Below are 18,040 nucleotides of genomic sequence, written 5' to 3' on the forward strand. Positions count from 1 at the left end.
TTGTTGGGAAGGTTATGTAGGGTGATACGACCTCAAATATCAAGATGGAAGAGAGCGATACCTCATGAACGTTGGGGCCAGTTGTACTCTGTCCTCTGGTCTCCTTGTGAGGAACCCCCCACTGGTGGCCGAACAGAGCTGATACGGTCACCGCAAACATAACTTCCTTGCACAAATAGTTTTTTTGGTTACAAATATAAACTGTGTTTGTTTGTTGTTTAACGCCGCATTCAGCAATATTCCAGCTATAGGGGTCTGTAAATAATCGAGTCTGGACCAGGCGATCCAGTGATTGACATCATGAGCATCGATCATTTGGGATATGATGACATGCATCAACTGAGTCAGCGTCCCTTACCACCCGATCCCGTTAGTCGCCTCTTACGACAAGCATAGTCGCCTTTAACGGCAAGCATGGGTTGCTGAAGACCTATTCTACCCCGGATCTTCACGGGTCACAAATTTAAGCAACTGAATTTCAATATGACCTGCATATGGTCAAACATTTGTGATTATTGTGTGCTAACAATACATATTATAAAATTAATCCCTTGCATAATAGTATGATATACTGAAGAAACAAGTTTGGGACCAATTGATTTATTTTGTATGATAGTAGACACTGGATAGTCTGGTAGAGTATAGGAAACTAAGTCATACTAATAGAAAATGGGCTTTGTTTACTCAAACTGTAAAATAACTTATTCACTTGATGTTTGAAACATAATTTGATGTACCATAAATACTGCATCTTCTTAATTGTATACATAAATATGCCTTCATCTGTTCCATGATGTGGATTATGCCTTCATCTGTACCATGATGTGGATTATGCCTTCATCTGTACCACGATGTGGATTATGCCTTAGGCCTCCTCTGTACCATATAAGGCAGGGCGGGACAACTTAGGAATGGCCAGGAGTCCAAACTTGACCACACAGAAGGAAGCAAGCTACAAAAACATGTTTTATATCACTGGAAAGCTCTCGAGGAGACGAATCCAAATAATGTGTGTCCCAGTGTGTTCACATGTTCAAAAATTGGCTCAGAAAATGCATTACTGCAGAAATTTCTGGCCGAATTTTTTTTTTCTGCAGAAATTTCTGGCAGTATTTTTTTTTTCTACAGAAATTTCTGGCCGAATTTTTTTTTTTCTACAGAAATTTCTGGCCGAATTTTTTTCTGCAGTAATATTTAGCAGAATTATTTAATTCAGGAGAAATAAGATTCAATCATTGGATAGTTTAACCTGGAGTTGCTTCAAATGACCTTTTTCCTCAAAACAAACATTTTTCACATGATTACAAGCAATAAAATAAAACTAATTTCGTGAGATATTTCAAAAAATTATTTATTCACATGCTATATTACAAGACAATTTCTTGGGAGACTTTGCACTTTTCATTCTCATGAATGAGTCGTATTTTCTTGGGTGAGGTGATTTTTTCAGAGATGGGTCCTGTCACAAAAGAAAATAGATGTATAGATGAGTGGATCCATATTGTCTAATATAATGGATAATGGCAGCCTATACGCAGCTAGAGTTTAACTTTACAATAGAGCCTGCGGAATAAAATGTATTATGAATGTAAATAGTGTGCTTTACTTACGTTTTCTTCTCAACATACTTGAAATGAATTCTTTTTTTCGTCTGGTCATTGAAAGCTATGTGCACATATTCTGAAAAGATATGAAAAAAACATTAAAATGCTTTTCATTTCAGTAATTAACACATTCCACAAACTTTAGGCACATGAACAAAGTAAGATAAGTGAGGTGAGTTGAAATTGGGTTGAATGTCGCGTCCAAGATAATTGCACTTATATAGCATGTGCGTGCGTGCGTCTGAGTGTGTGTGTGCGTGCGTGCTTGTGCTAGTCGTCTGCATCTTCCGTTTTGTATAGGTCACTCCATAAGTTGTCAGTGACTGCATACTTGTGTAGGGGGCACTCAATGTTCACACTGTCATGAAGCTGAAATTATATAAGGATGAGTATACTGTGAAAATTACATTGGATTAATTCGTTAAAAGAGACTTATGTATCATGTTTGGGAGAGGCATTCAGATAAGCAAAATTTGCTTGTTTGCCAATCCCTCCACTTTATGGAAATAAATATGTTTATATCAAGAGACTTCTAAACCATAACCGAACTCAAAACTAACCCCATGTGTCGTAAATGGGTGCTCTAAGGTAAAAGGATGGTAAACACGTGTTTCATTGGCAAGGGGTACTCAACCCTTATGATCGGAAAGGGGGTCCAAGGACAAAGGAGAGACCAGACCTACTACCCAGAGGGGCCAGCCTGGTACAAGACTTAGTGTAAAGCTAGCCTAGTCTATGTCATCAGCAGCTGGTCACTGCGGCGGAATGTGGTTTTGGCGTTGCTGTTCAAGTTCGAATTTCCGATAGGCCTGTCTCCACTAAAAAAAAATAGATAAATTTTCGGACAGCATAATCTGATGTCAGATCTTAAAAAAGTTCCGAACGACTGTGAAACCATGGTAAGAAGTATTATTATTATTGAAGCAACCTTCCCAAATGTGTGTGCTGCATAAGCCGGAGTGGTTCCCCTTGAATTTCCAAAATATGAATCGACAGACGAAACGAAACATATCCAGTTGGGGGTTATTCTTTTTTAGTTTGGTGGGAAAATGATATGAAACACTGGGGTCTGACTGACTGATATAGGAGATTTAACGTGCGCTTTCCGACTGTAGCGTATTTCGCACACGGGCCTGGCCGGACCATTTATTGTATTCCGAAAAGGGTGAAAGTGATGTGTGCAACCCAAGAGGGGGGTTTTAGGGGTTGCTTATATTGAAGTTTTGGAATTTTTAAATTTGGAATAATTGCCGAGGTGGGTGGAGGAGGGAACTAAGGGAGCCGGGTGAGGTGGGTGTTTGTATGTTTATTGGATTTTGGATTGGTAGAATAATTAGTTTTTAGATGCGCTTAATTAGGTCTGTTTTGATTAGGAATACGCCTAGGGCCTTGGAGTTTTCTGGTATATTTTGAGGGTTTAGTATTTCATCTAGAGTAGGAACCTTATTTAGATTGAGGGTGGTTTGTAGTGTGGTTCTGTGTGTTTGGTAGTGGGTGCAGTGGATGAGTGCGTGTTCTGTGGTTTCGGGTTGTTTGCAGTGGGGGCAGTTGCCTGTGATGTGTCTTTTAAGTTTTTTTAGGTGGTTATTTAGGTTCGTGTGTCCTGTTTGGAGTTTTGTAGTAAATCTGTCAATTTTTTTAGAGAGGTGTAGGATTTTAGGTTTTGGCTAGTGGTTTTCTGAGCACTTTTTTGATTTGGCTATTTGAGTTTTGATATTGATTATGCCATTTTATGGTTATTTTTTGTTTGTTTACACTTTTAATTTCTGATTTTGAGATGGGTAGGTTTAGGCTTATTACTGGTATTTTGAGAGATAATTTAGCTGCTTTATCGGCGCTTTCGTTGCCGTAAATTCCTACGTGGGCGGGGATCCACAAGAAGGTTATTTGTTTGCCTGCTTTTGTTAGGTCGTCGGAGCTTTTAAGTATTTGGTTTATTAATTTAGGTCGTTTTTTGGTATTTTTGTTTTGGAGGGCTTTTAGTCCACTAAGGGAGTCGGTGAGAGTTAGGATTTTATTGTTGTTTTTAGATTGGGGCTGCCCAAGGACTAAATATATCATACAATTATTGAAATACCGGTATACATTGTGATTGTCGAGTAACCCTGTGAACAACCAACACCCTCCCTTAACCCCCCCCCCCCCCCCTCCCCCCTAAAGTAGCACGCTAAAGGTTTTCAATATATTCGATAACATACTACTTAGATGCGAACTGTTTAATTGACAGCTGTTAATTGGTAACGGTCAAGCCTCAGTGAATTTGCATTGGGAGTGTGTGTGTGAGGGGGCGTCTGAAATAAAGGTGGATTCAGTCGGAATAAAGATAAGATAATGATCTCATAAATTTTATTGAAGGCTTTGAAAGTTTAGGATCGGCGAGACCGTAACACAGAGTAATTAACAAAACGATCACGTGATCGTGGCGCTGATAGACAAAACCCACCGACCACGTGCGCGAGACAATGTATCACCGCATGAAGTGACAATACCCGAGGATATTTAATTGCCAAGTTGGCAGGAAGTCTGGCGGCACGGCACGTACAATATGCGTCGTTTGCGTATTCTATATTGTCTCAACACCAGCTTTGATGGGGCAATAAGAAAAGATGATATATATGTTTATTTTAGGAAAACATTAATACAACAATTTGTTATATTAATAAACATAGGGTCTATAAAGTTATTTTTATCTAAATATTTCTAACGTTATAAATAATAGAAAACTCGCATGTAAATCATCAAAATACTGCATGGATTGGTATTTTGTAATTTTCCGTGTTTTCACTTTCACTGATCACCACAGGCAAATTCATGGTCACATAGCTACACTACAAGTGTCGCCATACAGCTACAATAAGTTGCCTAATGTACATGTAGACAGTATACAAGTCGCAATAACACCATAGGGGATGGAGATATCTCCTTTTCAGATTAGATTGTTTGCGTATTTTTTTATCAAAAGTGGTAGAAATAAATACACTAAAATTAGACTCTTACAAATCGCGTTTCGCATGGCAGCAGAGCCACACATTCACTGTTTGGAGTACAGGATGTTATTTGGTTGTTGTTATATGAAATAACCGTGTTACCAAAATTCCACGTTCTAGGGTCGGCGTTTCCAGAAATAAAACAATAAATATTTTGACGTCTTACCTGTATCGTAACTGCAAGACGGTAACAAGACGCTGTAACTCTGCTGACTGCACGTGGTTCGGGATCTTTGCTGTGGCTGAAATAAAGAGTGCTATGTTTTACAGAAAGAGACCACGTTGCTTGTGCCATTGTTCAAATACATTGTTCGTAGGTACGATTCTGAATATATACAAGTCACATGACAAAGAAGGTATTTACATGAAAGATATTTCAAATCTCGATGTTAGAGACCTTGAGAAATGTAGATTTAACTGAATCCAATCCGATTTAGTGTTACTATCATTCATTACAAATGGATAATACGATATTGCATTATAGAGAGGGTAATTATAGCTACCTGAAGGAGCAACCATATGTCCACTCTTTGAAGTTGCCGCCAAACCGGACGCGTTATTGTAACTCGCAAGAACACTGTGTACACAGCTTCTTTCTAAATTTGGAGAAGCGTAAGTGTGGTGAAAGAACAATATGAATGTAAGTCAGGCATGAAGTTGCACGGAGGAACCAACGTGAGACTTTATAATCACATGGTTGTTCATATATGTTGTTTAATGCGTGATAGGTATTACCGCTTAAAAGGTGGTTTTGTATTTATAATAAAAACTGATCGTTTACATTTAACATAGAATATAAACATAGTTTTGTCTGGGTAGCAACATAACTGTTGCATAGGGTATGTTGTTTAATGATAATACTATATGAAAATTCCTCGAGCCAGCTTACTTACACTATGGATAGTGTACAAGACAACAGTTATAGAACATCACGTGATATAGTTGATGGAAACGGCAAAATATTTATTTACAATATATGTGTTTCCAGGGGAAGAGCCTGTTACAAAGTCTGTGTCTAAAAAAAAGTAAACTCGCTCCTTGTCGGACAAAACTGAATGTAATTAAGTTAACTACCTATGTACATTATCAGTGGAGTACTTGAATTAATATCAAATTGTAACCCGAGATGCTGGTGCCACACCTTATTACGTGACCACCCAGTGAGGCGTGAACACTCAGGGGCATGATATACACCCTTGTGTTTGATTTGATATACCAATCAGCCGTGGACGCCCGACCATAAAAATGGTATATATAGATTTAACCCTAATCAGGTATCGTTAAATATCGTTAAATCGTCGAGAACGTTCTGTCAGACGATCAAACGATAACTATTCAACAAGTCGGTAAATCACATCGAAAACCCAAGTTCTGGTCGCAGTGAGAAGCTCTGGATGCCTTGAGGAGGGTTCACCAGCTCTGCTTCAACAACGTTGACATGGGTAAGGCATTTTATTCTATTTTTGTACACCAAACACTGTATATATCTTGAAGAACTTTTGCCTTCTGTTTGGATCATGGTTTCTTTATGAACATATTCACTGAACATGTTGCTACCCTATTACAGATCTTACCAACGTCATCAACAGTCAAGGCAGACATCTTTCTTCAAGAAATCTGCCAAAAAGGAAAAACACTGAAATTGGTAAGTAATGCTTATGTGCAATGTCGTTAACTATAGTTCATTTATTGTATCGGCACTATTAGGTAGAGTTGAGCTACGAACGCGAAAATAAACTGGTACGGCGAATGTAGGGGTGAGGTACTCCATCGGCTTCGTTGCGCTGGGTTTTTTTACCACCACCGACTGTGTTGCCAATTTAAATTTCGTTTCGGAATCAAAGCACGGTGCATGTTTTTTTTTTATCAAAATGTCAACATGAGCTAGGAAAGGAAGAGCCAGGGCTCTGCGAACATACGCGGATTGTGTAGCCTTTATATATATATATGGCTTCGCGTGGCATTATATTGGTGTTACGTACGTAGTATACCAGGTAAGTGTTGCCCTCGTTACCCACAGGGCCATGACTTAATTAGGGTGCGAGTTGGTGGGTGGCTCGGTCTACTTGGTGGTGCTAACAGTAGGCGTAGGGCTAGGCAAGTTTACGAGACATACTCTCGCGTGGACCTAGTGATAGAACCCTTTCTTCGTTTTGAGAGGACATGTCGACATCGAATTTCGCGAATTTTTTTCTCGAATTTCTGGGCAACAATGCAGTTTACCGGGCGCAGCCCGAGCTCTACCATCCGCTCAATTACCGCGCTATAGTGCCACGCTGTCTCGTTATACCGTTACCGTGCCTCACGCTCTGGTGACTCTCGCTTCACGATCCAACACCCGTTTTCGGTCTTAGGGAAACTTACACATCTTTACAATCAAACACCCGTTCTCGGTCTTAGGGAAACTTACACATCTTTACGATCAAACACCCGTTCTAGGTCTTAGGGAAACTTACACGTCTTTACGATCCAACACCCGTTTTTCGGTCATTAGGGTTAGCTGGCTTTGGGCAAGGGTTAGCCATAAATTCTTACTTTTTCAAGCGTTAATTCAGTTAATCCCATTGGTTGTTGACATAAACAATTGCGGGTGTGGTTTCAAGAAAAGATGAATGGGAGAGCGGGCCGTGACGTCACACGCATGCGCAATTCATTGTTTACTCAATTACACATGCATGTCAATGGTGATTCTAATGACCTGTTAAACGAGCACTGATTACATGTGATAGCGCCTGTGGTCCAGTGGTAGAGCGTCGGCTAATTAACGCATTAATTAGCAGAGCCGGTGAGTCGGCGAAGTGCGCCCGGTAAAGTTCACTAATCCCGATTTAATGGGTCATTATTGTGTAATTGGTATCCAAGCACACCATGTCTTTTTGTGATATTTCCTTTCCAGTTTCCAGTGAATTCTATGCTTGTCTTAAGAGGCGACTAACACTATTGCGTGGTCAGGCTCGCTGACCTGCATTGATGCTCATGATATGAATCTCTGAAATGTCTGGTCCAGATTCGATTAATTACAGACCGCTGTCATATAGGTGGAATATTGCTGAATGCGGCAGTAAACAACAAACCAAACCAAAACATATATTACTGTCTACATATCCTATTGGTAGGGAGTTATGTAGATTCTTATTTAGAAACCAGTGGAGCTTAGTATCCACAGTGCACATATATGGGTTACGTTATTGTAGTTTGTCCAATATTATTAGTAAAGGATGTAATGGGATCGTGCCATGTATGTCAAGACATTTGTTTGTACATTATAATTGTAACACACGTTTAGAAGGATAGAAATTTATCTTTGTCTTAGCTAAATGCTTGGTACGGGCCTGTTGAATAAATTCAATCTTTGTCTGGTAGGCTTGTCTAATTTTGGAGGAATTGTGGATTTTTGAGAATGGAAATTGGCAATTGTTATATTTGTATGACTATCCAATTACATTAAAGTTGCAATTTATGTATTGTTCAAATATTTATTTGACATTTCCAGGACCAGTAAAGCTGCAAGACTTTGTCGGCCAGTCAAAAGTGGACGCTGCAATCCAAGGTATCACTTTTAGTGCTATCATGAAGATAGTTATCAATGAAATTATTGGTATATGACTCCACATACAATATCATGTATAGCATATTTATTCCTTGAGGCTATACTATACAATTCAAAGTAAATGCTGAAGTCACATGTGGTTAATATTTTTATAATTTATGTAAATTGTTTTAAACCACATTACAATTGTTTTGAAGCAAGTATTTCATGTCCAGTTGCTCATCCTAAGTATAAAAGAATCTGCACACAATGTTGAAACTTTTTAAATGCACAAGATTGATTTTTCTCTCAATATTCAAATCAATATTCTGTAAAAATAAACAAGTTTCGTACAATTTGATTTGTTTTCATAGTGATAATACTGATGTAAATACCATTTTCAGGTGAAACTTTCTTTCTCATGGTGGGGCACACGCATGAAGATTTGGATCAACTGTTAAGTGTTTAGTGCAAGGGAACTTAGACAGAAGCCTGCAACAACCCGCGATGCCCTCCTTCAAGATTGGGGACATCCGGACACCCACCACCAAGCTATCAGACTTCAAGCCCTTCATGCCTGCCCCAAGGGAAGCGACAACCCTCCCAACTAAAGTTCAAGAGGCAATAGAGAAGAACAATGAAAAACTGCAAAAACAATCAAAGGTAATTTCAATAAATATTGCATTTCTTTTGAAATATGTATTGTGATGTGTAATATTAGGGTTAGTCAGCGTTACTTAGAATATGTGTAATGTGGGCAGAGAAACAACCCAACTTCATGAGGTTACTATTTTTGCTTTTATTGTATAGATGCACTGTGATTTTAATTATGTTCTCATATTCTTTACATTTTTTTTCTTTACTTTCAGATCACTCTGACAAAGCACCGAAGACAAGCGTCAGTATCAGAACAATAAAGAAGGAGCAGCAAGTTTTGCTGAAATGAACATATTTTTTGTCTAAGCTATGTGGCTGAGATATTGCCGAGGATTGCATTGCAGGAGTTTTGTACTTTGTATGTTTTTGTTTCTTAGTAAAGCTGTGTATTTAGAATTGTATATATATATACATATATAAGATGAGATGTGCACAAAGAAATAAATTTGGTAAATATAATACCAAGATAAATATCTTCAATTGCTGAATTCAATTCAAACTATCCAATGATTGAATCTTATTTCTCCTGAATTAAAATAATTCTGCTAAATATTACTGCAGAAAAAAATTCGGCCAGAAATTTCTGTAGAAAAAAAAAAATTCGGCCAGAAATTTCTGTAGAAAAAAAAAATACTGCCAGAAATTTCTGCAGAAAAAAAAAATTCGGCCAGAAATTTCTGCAGTAATGCATTTTCTGAGCCAATTTTTGAGCTTATGAACATGTGAACACACTGGGACACACATTATTTGGATTCGACTCCTCGAGAGCTTTCCAATGATATAAAACATGTTTTTGTAGCTCGCTTCCTTCTGTGTGGTCAAGTTCGGACTCCTGGCCATTCCTAAGTTGTCCCGCCCTGCCTTATATCCTTTTGAGAAGTACCTGTATTCATAAAGCTGTATTGCTTTCCGTGTGAATATGTATTCTGTGTATATGACTGAATAAAAATTTATAAAAAACAAACAAAACTAAGTCATACTATCAATATGATTACTAAAATCGTGATTTATTACCGTTGCCTGTGGCAGGGTTTGACAAATACAACAGAATCAGTGTCGCAGAAAATATGTGGTTCCGAAGACTAGTTTCTATACACGTGCTTAAGAAGGACAATTACCCGTAATAAAATCTAGATATCTGACTGATTAATCGCCGTCTTGTAAAAACCCGTACAAGTCGGCCACCCGCCCGCTACGGACATGATGGCGACCGTAATGTTAGTTTTGTTATAAGTCTATCAAGAATCTTGCAGGTCCATTGGTTTATCAGCATCACGTGACGAAACATTACATTTCAGTGTAGACCCCCAAATTATGTGGCTGACAATGACCTCGAATATTTACTCTTCACATGATCAGTATTGACCTGTCACGTGATGAATATTGACTCGTCTGCTTGAAAACGAGATGGCGTCTTGTACTGACATTTCATGGTTCGCAGCAAAGTTACTGAAATGAAATAACTTACTGTTTAAAGGCTTCATAAACTTAAATGTGTATTTCGGTATCGGATGACTACAGAATGAGTGTGGCCTGTGGCTTCGTCCGGTCAGACCACTTCAGGGGCCCCGGGTCCTTGTTTTCGCATACTGACCTCGTCAATAGTAACTATTTGCATACTAGTACTACTTTCACAAATCTGTATTTTCATTGGTTGAGAAAGGGTCACATGACCTTTAAAACACGGTATTACGCTGAGACCCCCCTGCCGTGCAGCAATCAAGAGAGGTATTGAACTGCGTGATTAAGCCAATGGACTCTAAGGAGAGCTGTATTTTCAGCCAATCAGCGAGAGTGTATTAAACGCATGGCTTGTTGCGAACTATCAGTCACTTCCGGCGACATCTAATTCAATCATTGTTGAATTTGTTGGTTAATAAAAGCTCAAATTGAAACACTCATGTTCTTTATATCATGTAAAACAACAATTTTTGACCACCAATCGCGGCAATATCATGTTTTATCGACCGAAGAAACTGACCTCGAACGTGGGCCTGTGACAATATCAGTTTCTTGGATCCATAAAACATGATATTGCCCTCGTGAATGGCCAATAATTGATAAATATTGTCACACAAACACTACGACTCTGATCTGTCACTTGTGAACACTTGGTTTCGCGGCCCATTGAGCACGTAACCTCCAGTACACACCGCCATTTCACACGTTACTGGGGCGGTCGGGTAGCCTAGTGATTAAAGCGTTCGCTCGTCACGCCGAAGACCCGGGTTCGATTCCCGACATGGGTACAATGTGTGAAGCCCATTTCTGGTGTCCCCCGCCGTGATATTGCTGGAATATTGCTGAAAGCGGCGTAAAACCATACCAACTCAACTAACTCACACGTTACTCATACTGTAAAATATTGTTTTCAACATTTTCTTTATGATGTCACCAGAGACCATATAATAGACTATATGGTCTCTGATGTCACATCTTTATATGCAGTTGTTACTCTATCTTGTCTCAAATTAATGCGTGAGTGAGTATGGTTTTACGCCGCGTTTATAAATATTCCAGCAATATCACGGCGAAGGAACTAGAAATGGGCTTCACACATTGTACCCACGTGGTTAATCGAACCGGGCCTTCAGGGTGACGAGCGATCCTGTTAATCACAAGGCTACCGCACTGCCCCTCAATTTAATGAGATTGACATTTCTTGCTTCCGCTGGCTTGATGACCACTTCAATTTAAAAGTGACTTGTCCTATTTTATCATCCAAAACTAGCTCCCACAGGAGATATCGCTTGGATGAGATCAAGAGATATCTACACTGTAGATATCGCTGCAATGAAAGTACATCACAATGCTTTGCAGACCATTGTGACGTCACTGGTTACCATGACGTCACAATCAAATGACATCACTAATGGCTCTGCTACTGAAGCTGTTTGCAGTACTTTTTACACTGAAGACACTGCTAATTACTATCCACAAATTGAAAAAGTTGAAAGAATGATGTTGGATGATAAATAAAATCTCACCCTCGTGTCTTTTGATATCAAACATATCAACACTCGTTGATAAAAGTGGCAGAAATCCTCGGCAAGCCTCGGAATTTTTCCACTTTTATCAACTCGTGTTGATTTATTTGATATCAAAAGTTCGAGGGTGAGATTCTCTATATATTAACTTGCATTTGTCCACTGGACCAGCGTATTTCTCGAACCCTATGTAGAAGTGTATTAACTAATTAACCTAATAACAGCTTGTTCATAAATGGTTTAAACGGGTTAACACTTAAGAAAAATAAAATTGTTTATAGAATTCTCTATTTGCACGTGAAGCTTGAAAACATAATCTCGTGTCATCTGTTCGATGCTATGATCCTCCTCCCCAATGGCTTGTTGCAAAAAGTGACTCGTAAAGAAATAAATTTCAGATTTTAGCACACAGCTGATTGTTCGTCGTTGACATGGCGGGTGTCGGTGACGCTCGATAGGCTGCTTGCTCGATCTCATGTCAACAAATTATTTGTCTGCACCAAGCGTCCCTCTTCCACTCTTGCTAATACTGTTTACCGGCAATACCACCGAACAGGCATTGGGAAGCGATTATTTGAAAGTTTACAGGCAAAGTTTGTAGAAAGATCGAAAACCCGGACTGAGCCCGAATACGGAATCCTTGACGGTCATTGTCAAGTGAGAAGCGTATGGGAGTTGTTGTAAAAAAACGGACTTTTAGCTGAAAGGAAAAAAAACACCTTGCCTTGCCAAGGGCTGGCATGTTTGTGCTTGTGAAAAATAGTTAAAATATTAATGGGTGCGTTGTGGAAAAGGCGCTGGTGAAATTAGATGGCGCTCGGATTGGATTGTACCTCTCAGCTGTTTAAATCCAAGCAAGGTAAGTTTCTTTTAATTGTTGCCAACATTGTTGTGTCTTAACCTCGCTCTGATTATCCCTAGGCCAGATATGCGACACAAGATTTTAGTTTGGACTTGAGTTCAGAGAAGGATGAGAGCTTTCAGGGGCAATGAATCCTTTTTAAATTGAAGGGAATGTGCTGACATCGGCTTCTTCGTATAGGGTTTGGCAAGCACAATGTTTGTCCCTTGTAAACCATCTTGTCGGTTCACAATGGTAATGGTTGCCAAAGTTAATTTGTAAAACATGAAAAATAGACAGGACATGTATTATAATGGAATGTGACAAGGTCGTGTAATTATTTCAGTCGAGACGTGAAGATCAGGGTTAAAATGGGTCTTCAGAAATTCATGCTTGTCGTAAGAGGTCACTGACGGGATCGTATGATCAGGCTCGCTGACTTAATTGCTGCACGTCATCGTATCCCAATTACGTGGATCGATGCTCATAATGTCAATCACTGGATTGTCTGGTCCAAACTCGATTATTGATAGATCGCCGTCACAAAGCTGGAATATTGGTGAGTGCGGCGTTTAACAACAAACAATTTTGATGTGGATGTGGACCCTGCATTGAGAGAGAGAGAGAGAGAGAGAGAGAGAGAGAGAGAGAGAGAGAGAGAGAGAGAGAGAGAGAGATGACATTACCAAGCATCCGAGAATCTCCCAAACACACACAGACAACAGACATACACAAGATAAGACAAACATACCAAACCCATTTCCCCTTAAAGTTCATTGATGACAACATGACATAAAGACATTGACAAACACAATCACAATTCAGAGAATATGATGTCATTGTTTACACATCTTTCAAGTGATGAGGAAAAGTACATTTACAATGACAAACAAAATGACAAACACTGTGATTCCCCAATACAAACAGTTCAAGCATCCACACCGTTCCATTCGGCTACAATACATCATTTTATAACATCTTTCAAGTGATGAAGAGAGTTCATTTACAGTCCAACCAGCAATGTCTCCTCTACTATTGGGATACCCCAGGCCCCAGCCCACACCAAGTGCTGTTGACAGCATACTTTGTATGCAAACAGTCCATTAACCTTTGTATTTGCTTTGTGCTAGCACCACCGTGTCTTGATGTAGAGGCTTCAACGTATCCACCAGTCAGTGTACATGCTGCATATCTAGGCCCGACACACGTAGGATCACAGACGGGAGGGGTGGTGGTGATGGTGGGGGTTGTGGTTGTGGTTGGGGTTAATGTAGCAGGTCGCTGCCCCGGGGTCGAGGGCGTTTGTACTATTATTGTAAAACCCTCGTTGGAGTTCTGTTTGAATTTGTTTTGATCGAATCGTTTGAAAACGAACGAGAGTGCAAATAATTGTGTTGTGTAAATGAGTGTTGGGTACGCTAATGGTCTAATACCTTTTAAAAATTATATCATTATATTCAGGTTAAAAGGATATTGTGTAATTTGTAGTCGCTGTATGCTAAGGGCATACATGTAATTAGCATGCGGTGAGTTTCAGTCGTAAATGTGTTTCAGTTTCAGGCGTAAATGTGTTTCAGTTTCAGGCGTAAATGTGTCTCATTTTTACTGAAGCTGGAATTAACTGGTTGGGTCTCACCAATCGGTTCCATTTCATACTTGATAAAACTGGATTATAAGATGTAATTACTGCATAGTATTGGAGCGTTCTTTCATCTTTCTGCATATGATGTTATGTAATTATGTAATATAAATGATAAAGGTTGTTTACTCGTTTAGTTCAATCGTTTTCTTAATGCTGTTCAAATGCGTTTTTGTAGTTAAAATTTAGAAATTCTTCTGATTAAAGGAATGTTGAAATAATTCTTTGTGTACTTGGTGCTGTAATAGAAATATGAATACTATATATTTACCGCGCCAAGGCTAGCTAAATACAATGTTTATTACTAATACAACAAATTACTATCCCCAAACGCACTCGCGTTATAACCTCTTGTTTGTTTGTTTGTGTGTTGTTTAATGCCGCACTCAGCAATATTCCAGCTATATGACGGCGGTCTGTAAAATAATCGAGTCCGGACCAGAAAACAGGGATTGACACCATGAGCATCGATCCACGCAATTGGGATCGATGACATACATCATCCAAGTCAGCGAGCCTGACCGCCCGATCCCGTTAGTCGCCTTTTTCGACAAGCATAGTCGCCTTTTACGGCATGCATAGGTTGCTGAAGACCTATTCTACCCCGGAATCTTCACAGGTCTTATAACCTCTATATACATGGACATGCATCATGCAATTATTTCTGATAAAAATGTCTATGTCCCCATGGAAGCAATCATGGTATAAATGTTTTATGTCCCCATGTAAGCAATCATGATATATATGTTTTATGTCCTTATGGAAGCAATCATGATATAAATGTCTTATGTCCTCATGGAAGCAATCATGATATAAACGTCTCATGTCCTCATGGAAGGAATCTTGATATATATGTCATGTCCCGTAGGAAGCAATTATGATATAAATGTCATGTTCCCATGGATGCAATCATGATGTAATGAGATGTTCCCATATATGTTTTATGTCCTCATGGAAAAAAATCATGATATAAATGTCTTATATCCTCATGGAAACAATCATGATATAAATGTCTTATGTCCTCATGGAAACACTCATGATATAAATGTCTTATGTCCTCATGTCCTCATGGAAGGAATCTTGATATATATGTCATGTCCCGTAGGAAGCAATTATGATATAAATGTCATGTTCCAATGGATGCAATCATGATATAATGAGATGTTCCCATATATGTCTTATGTCCTCATGGAAAAAAATCATGATATAAATGTCTTATATCCTCATGGAAACAATCATGATATAAATTTCTTATGTCCTCATGGAAACACTCATGATATAAATGTCTTATGTCCTCATGGAAACAATCATGATATAAATGTCTTATGTCCTCTCGGAAAGAATCGTGATATAAATGTCTTATGTCCTCATGGAAACAGTCATGATATAAATGTCTTATGTCCTCTCGGAAAGAAGCGTGATATAAATGTCTTATGTCCTCATGGAAACAATCATGATACAAACATCGTATATCATGGTATATTTATCTGTCAGTTTGCTGAAATCATGATATAAATTCCTTTATAACCTTGCAAGATATATTGCCGATGAACCCATTTAAAGTCCTGAAGTACATGTATATCTGCTCCCATATTAACAGCTAATGTCCTAACATGTAACTAAATTTTGTCACTAGATTGTGTTAATATAAATTTGGTGAGAAAAGAAAAGAGAGTTGACAAGATCGTAAATTTTGTGGTTTATGCTGACAGCCTGAAATTATACAGAAGAAAAGTATTATACACGACAGATATATTTTCCAGAATTTAATTGCCCATAATTAAGGGTGCACATAACACACGAGTGCGTATTATACACGAATAAATACATGTGTACAGTGATCAATTGGAAGGGATGTTAATTGGGAATGTTCACTAGCCAATATAAACTGGGCGGCAAAAGAAAGTATAGGTCGAGTTCCATGATCGATAAAAAAATAACAAGAAGAATTTTTGTTGTGAATTATAATATAATCTAGGGAGGGGTAAATGATTGATCAACCACAGTTTGAATGAAATTGTGCAATCACAGGTAATGTAAGCTTAAGGTAAACAATGGTGGGGTAAGAAATTTCATTTTCAAAAGTTGTCTGAAATGTCACCAAACAATTGTTAGACACACTACAAGTTCACTGTCGACATAGTTGCCTTCAATAGCGTGTATGACCTCCAGCTGCCTCAGTGCATGCTGTGATACGCCGCCTCATCGATGACGCCAGTCTTCTGATGACGTGGACTGGAATCCGTTGCCACTCGTCTCTCAGGGCCTGCTGCAATTCTTGTCTGTTGACGGGAGGCTGACGGCGTGCTCTAATCTGTCTGTCAAGATGGTCCCACATATGTTCAATAGGATTCATATCGGGTGAGTGGGCAGGCCAGGGCAAAACGTCAACGTTCTGCTGGTTTAGAAAGTTCCGAGTCAGTCTTGCAGTATGGGGCCTGGCATTGTCATGTTGAAACAATGTCCCCTGCAGTTGGTTTTGTAAGAACGGAAGCACAACTTGGCCTCTGTACTGCACAGCGTTCAGGTTTCCCTGTATAATCACTAAATCAGTCTTCTGATCTCCACAAATACCGCCCCACACCATGACACCTCCCCCGCCGAATGGATGGACCTCTTGAATACACGCCGGAGCCAAACGTTCCCCTCTGCGTCGATAAACTCGTTCACTGTCGTCATTTCGAAACAAGTTAAACCGACTTTCATCAGTAAACAGCACTCGACGCCAATTTCTTACTTGCCAGCGTCGAACCTGCCTCGACCACCGCAGTCTCAGGCGTCGATGTTGAGCAGTCAGTACCATTCCTGGGAAAGGACGATACGCTCGGATTCCAGCAGCACGAAGTCGTCGTAATACTGTACATTGGCTAATGGGATGTCCCAACGCTGTTGCTGCCGTCGCCGTCGCCGTTACCACTCTGTTTCGCAGGCGAATGAGCCGTATCTGACCGTGGTGTTGTCACTCGGGGTCGTCCGGTTCTAGGCCTGTCCTGTGTCCTCCCTGTCTGCCTGTACCGTTGAATCAGCCTGGCTACTGTCAATGGTGTACAACCAAACCTTTTGGCAATTTGGACCTGTGTTGCCCCCATTTCGGCCATACCGATGGCTCTCTCTCTCTGCTCCTGTGACAGTCGTGGCATATCTTTTGTGTGCTTTCATCACGTGTGGTTATACCCTGCAGACGAACGCATTTATACAGCTAACATGCACGTGCAGTTTATTTCATAGGCGGGAAACCTGTTTCACCATTTTTTTGTCACCGCACGAGCGCCGTCAAAGGTGGCGCGTTCGGGTGAGGTGTTTTTTGGTACCTGTTCTGAGCAGTCATATTCCCAATGCCCACTTTCCACTAGTTATCGCTGTTTTTAGGAAAATTACAAATTGCCAACCTATACTTTCTTTTGCCGCTTAGTTTATTAGCACGGGCGCTTATTAGGACGGGGCGCTTATTACGTCGAATACGGTAAATGTATCGAGTCTTACCCCGCGGACTACTAATGCAATTTTAACATACTCACACATTCATAAATATCACTAAAACAGGACCGCAGTATGTAATTTTGTTCACCATGTTCATTTTCCATCCATTACGCCATGATGCATCACCACATCCCCAGAACACATAATGAAGATGAGGACTCATGTTTTCCTAATGTACATATGATTGAAACTAATGACAAATGCCAGAAAAACAATTCAATATACTCCACATTTGTCACTCGCAAAACGTCCCAAAACTTGGGAAACAAGTTATATTAGATAATATGTCTGCCGTCTCTTCCCAAACTGATTTATT

At 39.5% G+C, this 18,040-nt stretch overlaps 2 long non-coding RNA genes across 4 annotated transcripts; one reads left to right on the top strand and one right to left on the bottom strand.

Moving 5' to 3' along the window:
- Positions 1-1,334: 1,334 nt before the first annotated feature.
- LOC125383472 lies at positions 1,335-5,385 on the bottom strand. Its single transcript, XR_007222762.1, has 3 exons — positions 4,758-5,385; positions 1,611-1,680; positions 1,335-1,459 (listed from the first exon to the last, which is right to left on the bottom strand). It is a non-coding gene; the product is annotated as an uncharacterized LOC125383472 (long non-coding RNA).
- A 155-nt stretch (positions 5,386-5,540) lies between these two features.
- On the top strand, positions 5,541-9,042 carry LOC124144360. 3 transcript variants are annotated; one of them, XR_007222764.1, is made up of 4 exons: positions 5,541-6,033; positions 8,085-8,141; positions 8,525-8,783; positions 8,990-9,042. It is a non-coding gene; the product is annotated as an uncharacterized LOC124144360 (long non-coding RNA). The 3 variants fall into 3 exon arrangements; XR_007222763.1 differs by lacking the exon at positions 5,541-6,033 and adding an exon at positions 6,097-6,236; XR_006862400.2 differs by lacking the exon at positions 5,541-6,033 and adding an exon at positions 6,478-6,585.
- Positions 9,043-18,040: the final 8,998 nt, after the last annotated feature.

Source organism: Haliotis rufescens, unplaced genomic scaffold, assembly GCF_023055435.1.
Source record: "Haliotis rufescens isolate VD_foot unplaced genomic scaffold, xgHalRufe1.0.p SCAF_23, whole genome shotgun sequence".
In the NCBI taxonomy this organism is placed as follows: domain Eukaryota; kingdom Metazoa; phylum Mollusca; class Gastropoda; order Lepetellida; family Haliotidae; genus Haliotis; species Haliotis rufescens.